This window comes from Schistocerca serialis, chromosome 6 (assembly GCF_023864345.2).
Source record: "Schistocerca serialis cubense isolate TAMUIC-IGC-003099 chromosome 6, iqSchSeri2.2, whole genome shotgun sequence".
NCBI lineage: Eukaryota > Metazoa > Arthropoda > Insecta > Orthoptera > Acrididae > Schistocerca > Schistocerca serialis.
This window is the reverse complement of record NC_064643.1, coordinates 658,474,956-658,481,661: the sequence shown is the minus strand read 5'-3', so window position 1 is coordinate 658,481,661 and position 6,706 is coordinate 658,474,956. Positions and strand designations below refer to the sequence as shown.

Here is a 6,706-nt window from a genome sequence, read left to right as displayed (position 1 = left end):
AGTTAACACTACCAAAGATCCTAAACACTTTGGTTCTCCACACGACCTATCGATGTAATCGTTCGATAGCATAGTTTTCCCTAGTCAAGACGCAGCGTAAAAATGCAAATAATATTTACAAAACAAACCAATTATACATCGACGTATATGCATAAATATATATACAACTAGCAAAACAATTACAATATATAAAGACACAGAAATGTCATATCATCAGGTAACAAAATAAGGAAAAAATTTATAGTACAAAAGATGGAAGTAGGAGAATATGCAATTCCGATGTTACAAGTTGTCCACCGACTGACATAGTCAAGATGTCGATATCGTCTTGGTTAACAGTCACTGCCTGGTTCTCTAATAGCTTCTGTTAGAGGGGAGTGGTCTGTAAATATAGTAATCTTTCTACCTTTCACTTCGGCCGTCAAGTGGCGTACCACTCCATATAGTGCTAACAACTGGGGATCGAATGCGAGCAATTTAGTCGCGCTTGTGCGTGCTTCAGTGAAAGAAACCATAGTGTTTGTTACTTTACATGTACGATTTTCTGCGGCATCACTCTCACCAGCTGTGATGGAGAGATGAACGTCCAGTACGGGGTGTGCTAATGTGACTGAATGTTGTAAGCATAGCTTGATGTCATCAAGCGCATGTTAGATCGCTTGACCAACTCAGCGGTTATCTCTACTTTTTATTTCCTGTGAGGACTTCACTGAGTGGTATCAGTAGTGCTGCTGTCTGAGGTTAGTGATACCTGTAGAAGTTCGCTGTCCCTAAAAGTCTTCTCAGTCCATGGTAACTGGAGCGTCTAGGCAGTTCTTACGAAAGTTCAGTACGCTCCAGCGTGGGGTGGAGGCTTGGCCAATTCCCTAGATGGCCTAGGTAAATGACTTCACGTTGTCAGAGCTGCACTTTACTTCATTTATTACCTCGCTGCGCTGGTCTAGCATATTAAATAAGTGCAGAGGTGTTCCTCGTGTTCATCCGACGAAGTTGAGAAAATTATGATGTCATGTAGGTAAGAAATGCAAAATGTAAATTGTAGTAATAGCTTGCCAGTGAAGCACTGCCAGGTTTGTGCAGCATTTTTTAACCTGTACGGCATGAAAAAACGGACTGATGACAGCCATTCTTGGTGCATCTTTGTTCACCATAAGAATCTGCAAATATGCTTTCTCGCTGGCTATTACGTTGAAAATGATGGCGTCCGCCAATGCATGGGAAAAGTCTTATAATGAGGACTGGATATCTATCTGGTATTGTGCCTGCATTCAGAGCCCGATAGTCCCCAAAAAGTCAGTACCAAACTTTTGATACTAAATATGTGCGTGAGACCCATGAACTGTCAGATCAGCACACTATATTCGCATACAGTAGCTTATCTGTCACAGTTTGTCATACACAGTGTATTGAGTCTTAAAATGCACCGACGGTCTGTATGTATTGTGTGTCGTGTATGACTCACGACTGTGTACGTTGTCGGCGTAGTACCTGTTTGGTATAAGCGTCAAACGATGGGCCACTTGCACATTTTTCAATACTGAACTGACTGACCTGAATGTTCCACGAGGAACAAGACTTTTCCTCTGAGCATGGTGTACTGGAACTCAGTTGTTGTAGTGTCTGCTGTGATGTACAATGTTGCTGATGAAACTTCCTGGCAGATTAAAACTGTGTGCCGGACCGAGACTCGAACTCGGGACCTTTGCCTTTCGGGGACAAGTGCTCTACCGACTGAGCTACCCAAGCACGACTCATTCCCCGTCCTCACAGCTGTGGCTAAGCCATGTCTCCGCAATATCCTTTCTTACAGGAGTGCTAGTTCTGCAAGGTTCGCAGGAGAGCTTCTGTGAAGATTGGAAGGTAGCAGACGAGTTACTGGCGGAATTAAAGCTGCGAGAACGGGGCGTGAGTAGTGCTTGGGTAGCTCAGTCGGTAGAGCACTTGCCTGTGAAAGGCAAAGGTCCGGAGTTCGAGTCTCGGTCCGGCACACAGTTTTAATCTGCCATGAAGTTTCATATCAGCGCACACTCCGCTGTAGAGCTAAAATTTCGTCCTAGAATGTTGCTGTCGATGCTGAAGTGCATGGTTCTGCTGCTGTTTGCTTTGTAGTTTCACGAGATATGCTTTTGCCTTGTGTAATTTTTTCTCTGCTCTCTGTACTGAAGTTGGAAGTTCTGCATTCCCCCTCACTGTAGTTCCCGACAGTATATGGTTCATGCTGACTGCTAGAGGAGAAATTTTGGATTCGGTATGTGGAGTCCATCCGTTGAATCGGTATGCACTTGTACTCTTTCACTTGAAATAGTTTGCCTAACTGCTTCTGTCGCTAGATCCAGCACAATGTGGAAAGGGCGAAGGAAATCTGCTCCTACGATTGGCTCACACAGTCTGATATTGTGAACTGCCATGTTCACTTTGACGCCTGTAGGAGATCTACTTTTCATTTGACCGTTCTGTATTGTCACACTGATGTGTCATTAGTGTATGAGTAGTGTGTGCGAAGATCCTGCTGTTGATAGTGGTGCTCAGCCTGGGATGATACTGACTGCTGATCCTTTATCCACCAAGAACTGCGTCTCTGACTTGTCATTAAGAACATGAATTTGGACGTCAGGTGTAGGAATAGCCAAACTGGTCTGGTGTGTCTACTTGTTGTGTAGGCGTCTTGATTTCGTTGGACAGTCCAGTTTGACTATCGTGAACCGCCATCGGAGTTAGGGAGCTCACCAGGAGTTGAACAGTCACATACTCTGCTGCCAAAGAGTGAGTGAAACCAGCGAAGACTAGGCCCCCTGTTATGTTCTACACGGGGGAAAGGGGGGGGGGGGGTGTTCGCGCCCATCTGCAAGTCGTCGTCCTGTAGTCGGTTGTCGTCGGGTGCGCTCGTGCCGTCCCGCTGTCCAGTGCCTTGCGGTCGTTGCTGCCGTTGCGAGGTGGCTGGTTTGAAATCCAGGCCATTGCTGTGTCCCGGAATTGCTTCTTGTTGACTCCACTGGGTTGCGAAAAGTATAGCTTAATGTCACTCGGGTCCTGTTCCCTCACAGTTAGCATTTACTGTAGTGAGGAAGGTAATCGTAGCATCCAAACCGATAACAGTGCAACGCCTGGAGCGATGCTGTGGCCCAGTGTTACTCGCAGATCGGAGCATTGTTGGAATGCAACTGTCGCTGCCTCGTATCCGCTGGTAACATCTACATCTACATCCATACTCCGCAAGCCACCTGACGGTGTGTGGCGGAGGGTACCTTGAGTACCTCTATCGGTTCTCCCTTCTATTCCATTCTCGTATTGTTCGTGGAAAGAAGGACTGTCGGTATGCCTCTATGTGGGCTCTAATCTCTCTGATTTTATCCTCATGGTCTCTTCGCGAGATAGACGTAGGAGGGAGCAATATACTGCTGGACTCTTCGGTGAAGGTATGTTCTCGAAACTTTAACAAAAGCCCGTACCGAGTTACTGAGCGTCTCTCCTGCAGAGTCTTCCACTGGAGTTTATCTGTCATCTCTGTAACGCTTTCGCGGTTACTAAATGATCCGTAACGAAGCTCGCTGCTCTCCGTTGGATCTTCTCTATCTCTTCTATCAACCATAGCTGGTATGGATCGCACACTGCTGAGCAGTATTCAAGCAGTGGGCGAACTAGCGTACTGTAACCTACTTTCTCTGTTTTCGGATTGCATTTCCTTAGGATTCTTCCAATGAATCTCATTCTGGCATCTGCTTTACCGACGATCAACTTTATGTGATAATTCCATTTTAAATCACTCCTAATGCGTACTCCCAGATAATTTATGGAATTAATTGCTTCCAGTTGCTGATCTGCTATATTGTAGCTAAATGATAAGGGATCTCTCTTTCTATGTATTCGCAGCACATTACACTTGTCTACATTGAGATTCAATTGCCATTCCCTGCTCCATGCGTCAATTCGCTGCAGATCCTCCTGCATTTCAGTACAATTTTCCATTGTTACAACCTCTCGATACACCACAGCATCATCCGCAAAAAGCCTCAGTGAACTTCCGATGTCATCCACAAGGTCATTTATGTATATTGTGAATAGCAACGGTCCTATGACACTCCCCTGCGGCACACCTGAAATCACTTTTACTTCGGAAGACTTCTCTCCATTGAGAATGACATGCTGCGTCCTGTTATCTAGGAACTCCTCAATCCAATCACGCAATTGGTCTGATAGTCCATATGCTCTTACTTTGTTCATTAAACGACTGTGGGGAACTGTATCGAACGCCTTGCGGAAGTCAAGAAACACGGCATCAACCTGTGAACCCGTATCTATGGCCCTCTGAGTCTCGTGGACGAATAGCGCGAGCTGGGTTTCACATGACCGTCTTTTTCGAAACCCATGTTGATTCCTACAGAGTAGATTTCTAGTCTCCAGAAAAGTCATTATACGGGGATGACCTGTGCCCTTTTCCAATCCTTTGGAACGCTACGCTCTTCTAGAGACCTACGGTACACCGCTGCAAGAAGGGGGGCAAGTTCCTTCGCGTACTCTGTGTAAAATTGAACTGGTATCCCATCAGGTCCAGAGGCCTTTCCTCTTTTGAGCGATTTTAATTGTTTCTCTATCCCTCTGTCGTCTATTTCGATATCTACCATTTTGTCATCCGTGCGACAATCTATAGAAGGAACTACAGTGCAATCTTCCTCTGTGAAACAACTTTGGAAAAAGACATTTAGTATTTCGGCCTTTAGTCTGTCATCCTCTGTTTCAGTCCCATTTTGGTCACAGAGTGTCTGGACATTTTGTTTTGATCCACCTACCGCTTTGACATAAGACCAAAATTTCTTAGGATTTTCTGCCAAGTCAGTACATAGAACTTTACTTTCGAATTCATTGAACGCCTCTCGCATAGCCCTCCTCACACTACATTTCGCTTCGCGTAATTTTTGTTTGTCTTCAAGGCTTTGGCGGTGTACTTACGTCACTGATTAAAATGCACATGTGGAGGAATGGTTGACATTAAATTTGCGATTTCTGATGTATCGCTAGTAACGCAGTAGCTCGTGAAGATCACTTAGCAGATGTGGAAACACGTGGCCTCATGGCGTGTTGAAACATTGATAGTTTGAGAATTGGTCCGTGTCCCAGCTGCTCCCCACAGGTATTATAACCAGTTGTTCGGGCAGAAGTTCGACGGACGATAGCTCGTGAGGTGTTCGAGGCGAGGAAGCAACCACGGCACGCACTTCGCGCTCCGTAGTTAATGGGGAATGGGTTGGCGTATCCAGTGACCGGCGTTAATGGAACTGATAATGTGAGCGCGTGTCCGACATATGAAACCGGATGCACTGCTGTAATAAGTCTTGTTACTGTAATGCACAGTGTTTTTATGGAAGAAAATTACGGACTAATGGTTCAAATGGCTCTGAGCACTATGGGACTTAACTTCTGAGGTCATCAGACCTCTAGACATAGACCTACTTAAACCTAACTAACCTAAGGACATCACACACATCCATGCCCGAGGCAGGATTCGAACCTGCGACCGTAGCGGTCGCGCGATTCCAGACTGAAGCCCCTAGAACCGCTAGGTCACACCGGCCGGCAGTTACGTACTAAGTCTTGTTCTTGTGGTAATTGTTCCCATCCACTAATACCACTCCCGTTGTTCGTTACGCAACACAAAATGGCTGAACATTCACTTTCTAATCTTGCGCCTGTTCACGTGAAAATGTTTCACACATCCCAAGGAAGATCATATCATCTTATGGAAATAAACAGAAGTGTGGAAACGTAATCATGCTTGGCAAAAGACATTTTACTACTAATAAAACTGAACCAGCTAAAAGCACGTATTTACAGTTCAAATGTGTGCGAATTCCCAAGGTACCAAAATGCTGAGGTCATCGGTCCCTAGGCATACACACTACATAAACTAACTTATACTACCTTATGCTACACACCCCCCCCCCCCCCCCACACACACACACACACACAAACATATGCACGAGCGAAGACTCTAACCTCCGGCGGGAAGGACCGCGCAATCCGTGTCATGGTGCCTCAAACCACGAGGCCAGTTCGCGCGGCTTTCAACAGTCATAGACAGACTGCTAGATGCAAACAATGTATATCTTTATCCGCCTCAGGCGACGGTAGACAGATTACTTTGTCCGAAGTTCTTTACTGCTCCGCAGTGTACAGTCTGCAATAACGTATTAAAAGAAGGTGGCACTTTTTTTCAGTTCTGCAGTATTTGTATTATTGGTGCATGACTGGTTCCTGCCTTTTTCGCGTGAACTTAAAAAGTACATCCAGCAGAGGTGAAGAAATGCAACTCTTTTCAGCAATTTTCTTGCTCTGGTCCACACTAGGAGGAAAGAATGTAATTTTAACACGTCTGTGAAGTGATATGTAGAACGTTTAACCCCGAAGGAATGTTAGCGCTGATTCCAAGACTAGTGTTAAATTTTGCGAGTCAGTAATATTTCTGAAGTTGTGGAGAGTTTGATATTGTCATTAATATTTTATTATTTTCAATTCACTTCATACGTTTGATTTACAGTTGTGTGCGTAAAAGATGATCTGGTGTTCTCTAGAACCAGTTGAACAGAAGTTACTTTTGAAAACAGTCTTTTAATTTAAAAATGGTTCAAATGGCTCTGAGCACTATGGGACTTAACATCTCTGGTCATCAGTCCCCTAGAACTTAGAACTACTTAAACCTAACTAACCTAAG

The 6,706-nt window shown here is 44.9% G+C and overlaps 1 non-coding gene across 1 annotated transcript; it reads right to left on the bottom strand.

The window, feature by feature from the left end:
• Positions 1-1,672: 1,672 nt before the first annotated feature.
• On the bottom strand, positions 1,673-1,747 carry Trnas-cga (transfer RNA serine (anticodon CGA)). The gene has a single exon. It is a non-coding gene; the product is annotated as a tRNA-Ser (tRNA).
• Positions 1,748-6,706: the final 4,959 nt, after the last annotated feature.